A 14,499-nucleotide genomic window follows, 5' to 3' on the forward strand; every position below is an offset into this window, starting at 1 on the left:
GGTAGCCGCCTCCACCGGCGTGTGAATGTGTGCGTGAATGGGTGAATGTGATATTGCAGTGTGATATTGTGATATTGTGTTCGTTTGCAGCGTAAAGCGCTTTGGTCTCTGCTAAAGCTATTTAAGCGTAGTCCATTTACCATTTCTCAAGCTGGTCCACATCGACATGGCGGCTCCAATCGGATGGAAACTCTCACATCTACTTTCTCTCTCTCACCTGTGGATATTTATTCTTCTTTTTCTAAATTCTTCTAGCAGACGTAATCGCTATGATGTGTGAAGATTTCCTCGACTGTCTCTAAGATAGAATCTCTCTCCCTGGAATAATCATGAATGCTGAAGAGATGTCTGCAGGAGTCCAGACGCTGTCTGCAGTCAGGTTTCTTTCGGAATATGAGCTGAAGTTAAGGCTGAGAATGTATTTAATGTGTAATTAAACTGCATATTACCCCAATACAACCATCCATCGATGCATTTCGGTGACAGAACAGAGCTGGATTAGGCAGCAGCTCCACAAAATGTTCACTGCATTAAAGATGGAGGAACGGACTATATCACGACGAAAAGGACATCAAATCTGGGACTTTTTTGCTAGTGAATGACTTGCTCTCGTCTGTATCAGTTTGCAACAGCAGCTAGTTGGTGTATAGGTTACAACATGCTCCCATTGAGTTTCTGATTAATGATTGGATTAAACTTTAATGGCACCGCGTGTCTTTGTCAGCAGTTCAAAGCACATAAATGCAGAAGGCCTCTGACCAGAGGTTGAGAAGTGATCAAGCAGAGTAATATACAGAAGCTGACTCCTTCCTCACAGCTGTGTAGAGGTTGTACTTCCTCTCCATCTGTGTTATTTTCCCATGTACTAAAGCCGTTCAGTAAACACAACCGAATTCATGCAAAACACTCATTAGACGATCACCTGAAAACAGCGAGCTGCAGCTGAGGACGACTGCGATGGATGGAGGATGTGTACAGATATTTAAATATGTGTTTGCAGGTATGTGCAGACACTACGACTCTCTCTATGTACACAGTGTGTCACCAGCACACTGCGTGAGCATTATCTGAAGCAGCTACCGAACGCCTCATTTCTATGTGGAACACACATCAACCCACGCTGTGGTGTCTCTTTTTTTTTTTATAGTGATAGTATGTAGCGGCACGGATGGCTCCCAAGACTCGGTCCTTATCTCTTCTATTTTAAGCCCTGCAGAGGAAGAGGAGCCCCTATAGAACAGTATGGCAGATCCCACCCGATGTCTCCCAGCTGAACCCGCGCACACATTCAAACATCACGCAGGTGGAGACGGATCCACCGCCACGGTATGTGTCAGGCTGCACTGCTTTGTAGATTAGTGTGTCGGGGAGTTCAGAGACTTCTCTACAAGCCTATAAAGCCTAAGCTACAGTAATATATCTTACACTTTAAATACGACGTGATTTGTGCCGCAAACCATAACAGAAAGCGTAAGCTGTGGGGATTCAATCTGACAACAAGGATCCGGGGTTGATATTACGCTATCGGGAGCGAAGAAGAGGAGTTTAAAATAAACTGCATCTGGTTTTCTCTGCATTTCAACAGAACTCGCACACAAGTCAACACTTTGCGTGGTGCAGCTCGACCTCGGAGGAGAGTCGAGACACGTTCAGCAATCTGACAACGCAGCACGGATCAGAGGAAGGCAGCAGAGACGAGGAATCGCAGGGAGGTCGTCTGCAGGAAGGAGGGGGACGGGCTTCAAACACAAATACCGTCATTGACACAGCTGACTCTTATAGTCCACATGCCGTTACACACAGGAAACGCTCTGCATGTGAAGTTGTGTTTGTACTCTGTGATGTTTAATTGATCTCGATCTGTTCAGCAGTGAAACTCAGCACTACAGCCAGACGGACGTCCTCCAGAGGAGTCAGGTTTGCTCCAGCACTTCATCTTAATATCCAAAATGCTTCACACACTTCACTTTAAAGGTGTCGATGCTGTTCATTACAAGACACACAGAACCACACACCAAGTGATAGAATCAGAAGGTTTTTGAGAAGTTGTGTTTTCCAGTGGCTTCGATCACCATCATCATGTAAACAGACACCCGGAACGAAACAGACGTTTTCTCTTGTTACTTGAAAAGTATTGTCGTTGGTTCTCTTCGTGGTTCTGATGAGGTTTCAGAGAGTTTTTGCATTTATTTGTTTGTGAATTCTTGAAAGAAAGATTTAAAAACTAAAGTCAGCGAGAGGCTGAGCTGGATTATCAACATGCAGGGAGCCGAGAGGAAACGCTGAAGCTCTCTGAGGATGCAGGCTCATGTTAGCATTACTGTAAAGAGTTGCTAGCATGTAGCTGCTAAAAGGGATGGTTTAATGATGTTATTCTCATCACTGGGGGGAATAAGAGTCTGAAAAGGCTCTGGTTTTCCATCCCAGGGTGAAATGTCGACACAGGGAATTGCAGATGATGGGAGCATGGGAGGATCTGAACGCCTCAGAATCACATGTTTCAGCTGAACTGTGTTAATGAGAAGCTGAATGAGACGCTCCACTCCTTCACATGTTTATCGCCACTTTCACACCACATTTCAGCTTATAGGCAATTTCCAAAGCCTGGAGCGTGCTTGTAGCTGGACATTGTCTAGGCTCAGATCCACATGAATCCTCAGATCCACACCAGCAGAGACATGTTTTGCTTCGACTTTCTTTTTACTTTCTTTCTTTCTTTTTGGAGCTGCGTTTGATTGATTTGTTCCAACCTTCCAATTTTTGCCGGGTTACATCTGGGTCATCAAACTGCAACATGTCGTCTTCATGTGAAAGAGCGATCCCTCTTTGGATGTCTCGTGTTGATGTGGACAGGACGTCTTCACAGACGCAGTTAAAGCTAGTGGGAGCGCCCCGTCCATTCAAGCCCCGCATCTCTTTATGGTCGCTTTACCACAGTCTGTCTGGGCCAAAGGGTTCAGGCCTGTGTCTTTTCCTCTTTTGTCTGCTCTCCTGGGGGACATGAATGGGAGGTTGGGGCCTGAACAAAAGGCAGATCATGGGTCTATTGGGGGGGACAAATGAGCTTAGTTTGGGTAATGGCAGCCAAAAGGAAAGGGAGGTCTGGGGAAGTATTGAGGCTCACCTAGGACCGGAACGGGAGGGGAGATGAGTTCTCCTGGATGAACAGCTGAGATCCTCCTTCCCACAATGCACATGCTCCGTCACCATCCGACAACAACAAGGCTTCGCACTGTCTGCAGGCGGAGGGACGTTGCGGGTGGAGCCCAGACCAGCTGATTGCAGGGTTCTCTCCATGGCAACTCCTAGCGGCGATCAGAGATGTACTCCTCAGTGGAGACGGGGTGACCTCGAGCCGGTGATCATCATGACACTCCGACAACAGCCGTATATCATTACTACCGCCGCCTAACTATCTGATGGAGAAGAGTGCATGTCCCGACAACAATGTGGGATATGTGCTCAATCAAGTCCTTAAAGGACCCAAATCTGCATAAATTACCGAATGAATGAATGAAATTTCAACACGACTCACATACTGCTATATATCCAGTCTCTATGTGTGCAATACCCAGACCTGTTTTTATATATTTCATATTATTTTCCTCCCCGGGATCAAGATAAGACCTTTTTGTTCAACAGGAGATGGAGCTGAGATTTTTCTAAATGTCACCTTATCACAAATGCCATTTGAATTCCACCTTTCCACCTACCTTTACAGCTTCATGCTTTCATTTTCCTTCTTTCTTTTTTTTTTCTGTGGAAAACATTTTCTTTGTGCACCCGCCACCACCACCAGGTCATCCCCCCTCCACTCTCCTCCCAGCTCCCCGGTGGTTTTCCCTGTCTGCCGCTGCGTCGTGCTCATAAGCTCGTCTCCTGTGTGGCTAATCCTGCAGACGGCAGGTCAGACTGCGGCTCGCCGCCCGCAGGAGGACCTGGAGCTTTTTATAGCGAAAGTGCTCCATCGCTCCTGAAATGGATGTCAACAGTCGGTGACTTTTCCCCTCCACCTTTGACCCCAGCAGATGTTAATTAAGCCTGTAAAGCTAATTAAGGTATTTAAACATGATGTGGTTCATTGAAGTATTCAGGGGGAGTTTTATGATGCATTCATCAAGAATAACACCACTGACTGTTTGGTACGATGATTCAGTTGTTATGATGCTTGGTCCAACTGTCCATTCATTCATTCCCGGTGATTCATTAATTACTTAATGTAGAGTTTTGAAAAATGGCTCTCACACACCGGTGTGTGACTTCAGTTGTAAGAAGTGTCTCCGTTTTTCTAGTTGAGCAGCTTCCCAGATGGTTGAGCACTTCACTCCATCATGGCGAAGTGAGGCCCGCCGTCACGCAGCGAAAACTGAATAAATAACAAATGCTTTGCAAAATGCAGTCTCTAAAGCTGAGAGCGAGGAGACTGGGGCCAAACTTACAACACAATTAAAGATTAACATTTATATGCAACAGTTTGAAAACGAAGTCCGTTCACACAGAAATGGCATTCGCCCATTCACACGACGACGGAGCATTTCAAAAGTCCCACTTTGAGAGACGTTTCCAAAAAAGTTTTCAGGCTTCAAGCACCGTTGTCTTACATATAGAGCCTCAAAATGCTACTGACGTTTTTGTGTTTTCTCTTGATATTCTTTTCCTTTCTTAAGGACTGATTTCAGTCTGAGTTTGAAACGATTTGGAGCCACGGCAGGACTGCAGCAGGTCAGACTGAATCCTGTTACTGGAGCTGAACTTCATCATGTCGTCTCTGGTGTTAATTTGTAGTCCATTAGTGTCCAGCACTCCTGAGTGACACCCGATAGCGCCTTGTTAAGAGATGAAAAACAGCCCCCGGAGCCAGCTGTAACGATGTGATTCCCGGTGTCAGCGATGTGACTGATGACCGGCGGCGACCTCCGGCTGCAGGGCCGGGCGGCGGGCTGACAGGTGACGTGTGAGGCGACAGGAGATGAGCCCTGAATAATGGGCTCTTGTCAAAGCCTCTTTCCTCTGCTTCGGAAGAGCGATGCGCACAAGACAGAGCCGGCCGAGTCTCCCGTGATTGATGCCGCCCCGGGACCGCGCTCTGATTGGCTGTTGGTGGTCTCCTGAATGAGAATGAAATGTGGCTCTCGTTTCACTCGTGTCACGATTTCCGCAATATCTCCATCGGCTATAGCGGAGGAGACGTCTAAAAGAACTGTGTTTTTGCAGATCTGCATGAGACAGGCTGCGGTGCAATGAATGTTAATGAGGCTCATTCTCCACGAAATACTCCAGAAGAGGTGTTTCTAATGGAAACTGAGGCGTGGGGATGTTAACTTTTATAGCTCATCTCCTCTCTTTATGTTACCCAGCAGTAAGGCTGCAGGCTGTGAGGAAGGCTTGCATTTGTTTTTCCACTCTTTCTTTTGACATAATCTCATTGCGCAGCCTCGTTATTTAGCAGTGTTTATTATAAATTCCTCTCTGAGCTAAAAGAAAGCATCTGAAGCGTCCGGAGGGAGCGGCCGTCCATCATAATGACCCACAGCTGTGATGGATGGAGGTGAGAGGTGAGGGCCGGCGGGTCAGAGCCCAGCAGAAGGTCCGCCGGACTAAAAAGCTCCCGGCCTTTAAAAGGAAAGAAAGCTTAGAGACGAGTCGCACGAAGCAGCTGTGCAAAGGTCTGCCGCGCTCTCAGCGGCCATTATACTTTCTCAATCAGCTTCAAGGATGTGCCATTAAGAGGCTTTTCTACGTGTCAACACGGGAAAAGCATCAATGTGAAGGTGGCACTCAGCCGCTCGGCACGCCGCGCTCACCTGCTCGGAGGACGGAGGAGTCCCAACACAAAGACACACTGAGACACACACGTTCACACCAACCAGCCTCAAACGCGTGCTCTTTATTTCTCATACGGTGAGAAAAATGTTTTTTTATTGAAAAGTTGACATTGGAGAATTGCTCCATTGCATTCTGGGTAAGTCTCACCACTGGTTGTTGCATTGCTTGTTTTTTACCCACAGCATTTGTTTTGAAGGAGCTGCTAATGTATACATTTTAATATTTCATACGGTGTTTCCTTCTTAATGTCTGTGCTGCATTATGTAAAGCACGTTTAAATTGCCTTTGAGCACAACACCGGCTCCAGAAATCACTTGAATTACTCAATAAGATGTGGCATTGTTTCTTTCGAAAGCTATCCGGATCCTGTTCTAATGTTCGATACGCTGAAATATACAGTAGAAATTCTCTTTTCTCCCACGGCTCGTAAGCTTGTCTGTGAAGGAGAGAAACGCTGTTAATGATTCATCGGGGATGGAGTGATGGAGGTGCAGAAGCTGTGAGGGAGGATGGAGGGAAAGGGGGACGACTAAGTGTTTATTAATGCTAAAGCAGCTTCAGAGAGTCTGGAGGGCTGGAGCGATCTCCTGAGGTGGAGAGTCTGCTCTATTTATTCTCACAACCTGTCAGCCATTTGAAAACAAGAGAGGAATATATCTGGAGCCCCCGCTGTGCTCACTTATGGAGCCTGGCAAATGTCTCACCAACATGAATTAGATCCAAATTTACCCCAGAGCTTCCCTTTAATGACGGCAGGTCTCTTTGAATTCTAATGGATTCAGACGAAGCGCAGCGCGAGTGAAGAGTGCAGCCTCTCGGTCGGGTAATAGAGGGGTGAAGAAATACACCGTGTTCTCAGGAAAGTGGCCTTGTGGTTGAGAAAATAACGAAAATGCTCCGAATGTTCTGGGATGATTGAATCCCAGCATTATGCTGACTCCGTCAGGTGAATGATTAAAGCCAAGAACGCCACATCAATGCAAGTTAAAGTCGAGCATGAAAATCCCTGAAAATGAAACACCTGGTTAAAGTTCCATGAAGTTCTGAAAGGTTTTAAAGACCGGACTGTTTCACTGGACTGGACTTTTACTGCATTCCTCTTAGGATGGACCGATTGACGGGTTCAATAAAACATTAGCTATGGACAGGTGGACAATCAATCTATTTATTAGCTGAGTTTAAACCATCGCAATCTGAGTTTTTACGCACCAAGAACATCACTGTATTCAGTCAGTGGATCAATCTCAAGTCTATGCACTGAGTTGTCGGTATTTTGTGACAAGATCCCACGATCCCGTGTTTATCGTGACCTGGAGGATGGATTTGTTAGCTGATTAATATAACGCTGATCAGGAACAGATGATTGCCTGACTATACCAGCGTCAATGGTGATGTTACGCAACAGAAATGCTCGGTAACGATAATCTGACCCAACGAGGGAAACATGTTCAAACACACTGTGGACGTGGAGTCTGTTCTGTTCGGGATGAAATTTACAAATAGTCTCTATAAGATCAGAATCTCTCACTGGAAGTGTTGATTTGAAGCTTCTTTCTGTTCGTTCTCATCATTTCTGTTCATGTAAAAATCAGTTTTGGACAAACTGCTTCCATACTATGTTTGTTTCTTCTCGTGATTTAAAGCAGGAGATTCCTGCTCATCAGTTCCTCTGCTCCTCATGAGCCCATGCATCCACTCAGAACGTGGCAAAGGTTTCTTTTTTTTCTTTTTTTTTTTTTCCGTGCTGCATTGTGCGCATTTGAACAATGTGTAAAATTCTGCTTCGGCAAATAACCTCCCGGCTAATTCAACAATTATCTGGTGTCTTCGTTCTAAAGCCTTTAGGGGTGGTTGTGTTCGAGGGTTGTAGGTTCGATTCCCCATCACCCCCTCTCCACATGACAAAGGTGAGCCCTTGAGTAAGACACTGAACTCCAGAGAGGAAATGGTGCAGCTGTATTTCATATTTGCTTTTTTATAAGTTCCTTCTGTTCTTTCTAAATTGTCCAGGATTGAATGACGAGTGGGTCGTCTGAGATAACAATTCTAAATAAAAGGTCGATACAAGAGATTACTCTGTCCTGACAGTTGACCACAAGCTGTCTCCTCCCAGACGAGCGCCTCTGAAATGTTGTTGTTTAATTCCCCTCACAGCTCACCCCTGTCTGACCTGCGGCGGCGCTCGGCTCCACATCTGTATGCCACCGGCAGCGCCGGTGAACGCAGGCGGGGAGCAGCTGGAGGTTTCTGTTCGGGACGATCGTCACACAAAGCAGAGAGGCTCTCTCTGGAACAGCAGCGAGGGAGAGCAATGCCTTCCCTGTGCATGTTGAACATGGAATTCTGCTGCTGCCGCTCTTATCGGAGCGGTTTCCAGCTCGTCCCGAGGTGCGTGCACGCTCCCCGCCACGTTCCCCGGCTCAGTGTGCAGACATCTATATTGCTTACACAAGTCTGGCCTGCTGAGAGGCAAAGTTCCAGCCTCAGGACCAGCAGCCTGTAATTACACAGACAGCTTCAGTGCGAGAGCAGAGAGCCTGCTGGGTAATTGCCACTAAGAGCAACAGAGGAAGTATGGCTCCTTTACGTCCAGAGCTGATTCAAATGGATCAGCTCCACTTACTGCTGAAGATTGAGTAGAGCTGAAAAAAAATTATAGTGTGAGGCTGATATGGAAAGAAACAGAAGCCGAACATCCTCTGTCGTGTTCAATAAATAATAGTACTGCTGGACGCTGGCTGCAGGAGCTGTGGCAACATCCAGCACGGCGTTTATACCTAGAATCACACTGCGTGGTTTTAATAATCTCAAGAGTTAGCTACACTGTATGACATGAATCTGATCAACTCTGAGCGTGACAGAGAAACAGAAATCCACTTCTGTTCTGTTCTCTGAGGAGAAACTCGTTGGGTTGACGCTCCGTCTCAGGAAGTTTAGTGGTCTGGTTCAGTTTGCACAGTTTTCGCCCCAAAAGAAGCCTTCAGCTCTAATTCTGTCCACTGCTTCGACAGGGCTTCAGGTTATTTTGGGGGAAACGTTTGTACGCCAGTCATACTCAAAAATAAGCCTCGTGTTCTCTGCTATTTTCTCCATAAAGATCAATCAATCAAACTGTCACGACAGTGTGTCACTATGAATGTAAAGCTGTCTCTATCATTAGTTTGTTTTGTTTGCTGAGATCTTTGTGAGGCTGCTTCTCCAGCCCACACTGATCTCAAACACTGACCTCTCAAGATGCAAAGGCCTATTTATAACACAGCCACCCTCCAAACACACACTCCCAACCCTTCTCCTGACTTCCCCGGGATATCTGCATACTCCTCTCATAAACTCGACTCATGCAAATTGCTGTTTCCAATCTTTCTATGTGTAACTCTTCTATATGCTCTGTATGTTGGAGAAAAACAAGCAGTCAAGCTTGTCTTCATGCACACTAATTAATGTCATGGTACCAAGTCGGTGCCACAGCAGCAGCTTTGTTTCCTAAAAACAGGAAACTATAAATGTATAACCATAAATGTCAAACTGCCGCTGCTGTTATCAGTTTGTTTTGTTTGCTGACATCTTCCTGAAGCCGGTTCACCACAACCCGCAGTAAACTTTTATTTTTCCCAGCTGTGAGCAGGACTGCATTGTGGGAGTGCAGCGGTGTCTATCAACGCTGGAGTGTTTCAGCTTTATGTTGTCTGCTCTGTGTGTACTGGAAGAGTTCTCAGCTCCGGATAAAGTTTCTGACTCTGAGACACTGCATACCACTCGAACATCTCTCTGGGACCCGAGGCTCATGAAGTCCAGCAGTTCATCTTCCAATCCAAAGCTTGTGTTGGACAGACCTGATTCAGTGGAATTTAAGAATATCCTGGGTTCAGATCTGGGCCCGGGCTGTCTGTGTGGAGTTTGGATGTTCTGGTTCTTTTTCATTTGCCTGAGTGAGCTGAATGAGAACGCATTCTCATTTTCAATAACGACCTGTTAAAATGTTAAAAAGCTACTAAACCCAAACTGTTCAATACGTGTTTCACCAACTCCGCTTTATGATTCGGAGCGAGGTAGGAAGGTCACATTTCTCTTTTCGTTTTCTATTCTGTCTCATATTTAGAAGCAACACTCAGACTTTTTCACTGGTAAAGTTTCTGGAAATTTACCAGATAGAATCAAAGATCCGCTAGACTCATTCAAACTGTGTCAATGCTATATGGATGGATGGATCCCTCCCCCCTGACCTGCCACCTTAAAGTGGTGGGGGAGTTTGAGTGCCCACGTGATCCCAGGAGCTATGTTGTCCGGGGCTTTATGCCCCTGGTAGGGTCTCCCATGACAAACAGGTCCTGGGTGATGGGCCAGACCAAGGGCAGGTCAATAGCCCTTATGAATATATTACAATCGAGGCCCGTGACGTCGCACGGGATGGCGCAGCCGGGGCCCCACCCTGGAGCCAGGCCTGGGGTTGGGGCTCGCAAGCGAGCGCCTGGTGGCCGGGCCTTTGCCCACGGGCCCGGCCGGGCTCAGCCGAAGGGGCGACGTGGGCCGACCCTCCGGTGGACCCACCACCCGCCGAGGGAATCGTAGGGGCTGGGTGCAATGTGGATTGGGTGGCAGCCGACGGCAGGGTGCCCGGCGACCCGATCCTCAGACACAGAGACTAGCTCTAGGGACATGGAATGTCACCTCGTTGGGGGGGAAGGAGCCCGAGCTTGTAAGGGAGGTTGAGAGATACCGGCTAGATATAGTCAGGCTCACCTCCACACATAGCCTGGGCTCTGGAACCCAACCTCTCGAGAAGGGCTGGACTCTCCACTTCTCTGGTGTTGCCCGCGGTGAGAGGCGACGGGCTGGTGTGGGTTTGCTTATAGCCCCGCAGCTCACCCGCCATGTGTTGGAGTTCACCCCAGTGAACGAGAGGGTCGCATCCCTGCGCCTTCGGGTCGGGATAGGTGCCTCACTGTTGTTTCGGCTTATGGACCGAACAGCAGTGCAGAGCATCCGGCCTTCTTGGAGTCCCTGGGAGGGGTCTAGACAGTGCTCCGACTGGGGACTCCATTGTTCTACTGGGGACTTCAACGCCCACGTGGGCAGCGACAGTGAGACCTGGAAGGGGTGATTGGATCGCATGGCCTCTCTGATCTGAACCCGAGTGGTGTTCTGTTATTGGACTTCTGTGCTAGTCACAGTTTGTCCATAACGAACACCATGTTCGAGCACAGGGGTGTCCATAAGTGCACTTGGCACCAGGACACCCTAGGGCGGAGGTCGATGATCGACTTTGTTGTCGCGTCATCTGACCTTCGACCGCGTGTTTTGGACACTCGGGCGAAGAGAGGAGCAGAGCTGTCGACCGATCACCACCTGGTGGTGAGTTGGATTCGCTGGCGGAGGAGAAAACCGGACAGACTTGGCAGACCCAAACGTATTGTGAGGGTCTGTTGGGAACGTCTGGTGGAACCCTCTGTCAGCATGGTTTTCAACTCCCACCTCCGGAGAGCTTCTCTCATGTCCCGAAGGAGGTTGGAGACATTGAGTCCGAGTGGACCATGTTCTCCACCTCCATTGTCGAAGCAGCTGCCCGGAGCTGTGGTCGTAAGGTCTCTGGTGCCTGTCATGGTGGCAACCCCCGAACCCGGTGGTGGACACCGGAGGTGAGGGCTGCCGTCAAGCTGAAGAAGGAGTCCTATCGAGCCTTGCTGGCTCATGGGACTCCCGAAGCAGCTGACGGGTACCGGCAGGCCAAGCGAACTGCAGCCCGAGTGGTTGTGGAGGCAAAAACTCGGTCTGGGAGGAGTTCGGGGAGGCCATGGAGGAGGACTATCGGTCAGCCTCGAAGAAATTCTGGCAAACCGTCCGGCGCCTCAGGAGGGGAAAGCAGGTCTCCGCCAACACTGTTTACAGTGGAGGTGGGGAGTTGCTGACCTCAACTGGGGATATCACAGGACGGTGGAAGGAATACTTCGAGGACCTCCTCAATCCCGTCGCCACGTCTTCCATGGAGGAAGCAGAGGCTGAGGTCTCAGAGGTGGACTCGTCCATCACCCAAGCTGAAGTCACTGAGGTGGTTGGTAAGCTCCTCGGTGGCAAGGCACCGGGGTGGACGAGATTCGCCCTGAGTACCTCAAGTCTCTGGATGTGCAGGGCTGTCTTGGTTGACACGTCTCTGCAACATCGCGTGGCAGTCGGGGACAGTGCCTCTGGATTGGCAGACCGGGGGGTGGTCCCCCTGTTTAAAAAGGGGGACCGGAGGGTGTGCTCCAACTATAGGGGGATCACACTCCTCAGCCTCCCCGGGAAAGTCTATTCCCAGGGTACTGGAGAGGAGGATCCTACCGATAGTTGAACCTCGGATTCAGGAGGAACAATGCGGTTTTTCGTCCTGGTCGTGGAACAGTGGACCAGCTCTATACCCTCCATAGGGTGCTCGAGGGTTCGTGGGAGTTTGCCCAACCAGTCCACATGTGTTTTGTGGACTTGGAGAAGGCATTCGACCGCGTCCCTCGTGGTGTCTTGTGGGGGGTGCTCCGGGAATACGGAGTCCGGGGCCGCCTGTTAAGGGCCGTCCGTTCTTTGTATGACCGGAGTAGGAGTCTGGTCCGCATTGCCGGCAGTAAGTCGGACCTGTTCCCAGTGCATGTTGGACTCCGGCAGGGCTGCCCTTTGTCACCAGTTCTGTTCATCATTTTTATGGACAGAATTTCTAGGTGCAGCCAGGGCCGGAGGGGGTCCGGTTCGGGGACCACAGGATTTCATCTCTGCTTTTTGCAGATGATGTTGTCCTGTTGGCTTCATCGAACCAGGACCTACAGCATGCACTGGGGCGTTCGCAGCCGAGTGTGAAGCGACAGGAATGAGGATCAGCACCTCCAAATCCGAGGCCATGGTCCTCGACCGGAACAAGGTGCTTGCCCTCTCCAGGTAGGTAGAGACCCTAGCCCAGGTGGAGGAGTTAAGTATCTTGGGGTCTTGTTCACGAGTGGGGGACGGATGGAGCGTGAGATTGACAGGCGGATCGGTGCAGCGTCTGCAGTGATGCAGTCGTTGTATCGGTCCGTTGTGGTCAGAGGGAGCTGAGCCGAAAGGCGAAGCTCTCGATTTACCGGTCAATCTACGTTCCCACCCTCACCTATGGTCATGAGCTTTGGGTCATGACCGAAAGGACAAGATCCCGGATACAAGCGGCCGAAATGAGCTTCCTCCGGTTGGGTGGCTGGGCGCTCCCTTAGAGATAGGGTGAGGAGCTCAGTCACCAGGGAGGAGCTCAGAGTAGAGCCGCTTCTCCTCCACATCGAGAGGGGCCAGCTGAGGTGGCTCGGGCATCTGTTCAGGATGCCTCCTGGACGCCTCCCTGGGGAGGTTTTCCGGGCATGTCCCACCGGGAGGAGACCCCGGGGAAGACCCAGGACACGCTGGAGAGACTATGCCTCTCGGCTGGCCTGGGAACGCCTTGGGATCCTCCCGGAAGAGCTGGAGGAAGTGTCTGGGACAGGGAAGTCTGGGCATCCCTGCTGAGACTGCTGCCCCCGCGACCCGGCCCCGGATAAGCGGCTGAAGATGGATGGATGGATGGATGGAGGATGGATGGATGTGGATTAATGGATGGATGGATGGATGGATTAATGGATGGATGCATGATGGATGGATGGAAGGACAGCTCAATAGAGGAATAATGAATGGACGGACTGATGGATTAACGGGAGGACTGATGGATGGATGAATAGATGAATGGATGCATGGACGGACGTATGGTGGTTTAATGTATGGACTGATGGATGGATGGATAGAATAATGGGAACTGATGGATGGATGAAGGCTGGATGGATTGATGGATGATGATGGATGGACTGATGGATGAACTGATGAAAGATGGATGGATGGGTGGATTAATGGACGGACTGATGGACGGATGGATGATGGATGATGGATGGATGGATGTGGATGGATGGATGGATGGATGGATGTGGATGATGATGGATGGATGGATATTTCCCATTGTTCCCTAAACTGTTCAGAAAGTTGCAGAGTGAGCAGGCTGCTCCTGGCTGCACTTTAAGCCACATCAACAGTTTACTGATCGACATCATTCACATATTACGTACTGAGACGTTTGACTGGGAAACAAATGAAGGTGAATGAGAGGAGAGTCGACATGTGGCTCGACTTTCCTCCGTAAGAGAAACATCCTGAAGGAGCAACACGATTCATCCTCGGCGCTGCGTTTGGTTTGGAGTCTTCAAAACACGCCGGACAGCTAATTATAGAGAAACATGCCGGCAAAGTCGGGTGAGACACGTCCCCGAGGATCCCGGCGGAGACGACCAGAGGGACGCGTCTGACAGTTTGCTGCCACTGAGGAGCACTCTCTGAAACACGCGTCTGTCTGGCAGTGACAGAGGCAGGAGGCTGCGACGGCGAGCGCCGCCACGCAGCCGTCCGTAGCAGGTTTCCGAGGACCGGCCGCACGGAGGAAGGCGTCACTCCCTCAGCTGGCGGAGACCGTCCAGCTGAAACAAGACATGTTTGTGGAGCCACCTCTGAGCATCGCGTGTCCCCTAAACGTCCACCGGCCTCGAGAAGTGAGGCGCTGCTAACCGGAGATTGTGGAAAGTGTCTCTGCGGGCTGCGGCTCAGTTTAGTTGAGTGAAAATAATTTCGAGGAAGCAGTTGTGTTGAGCTCAGAGACTTCAG

Source organism: Salarias fasciatus, chromosome 12 (assembly GCF_902148845.1).
Source record: "Salarias fasciatus chromosome 12, fSalaFa1.1, whole genome shotgun sequence".
NCBI classification, from domain to species: domain Eukaryota; kingdom Metazoa; phylum Chordata; class Actinopteri; order Blenniiformes; family Blenniidae; genus Salarias; species Salarias fasciatus.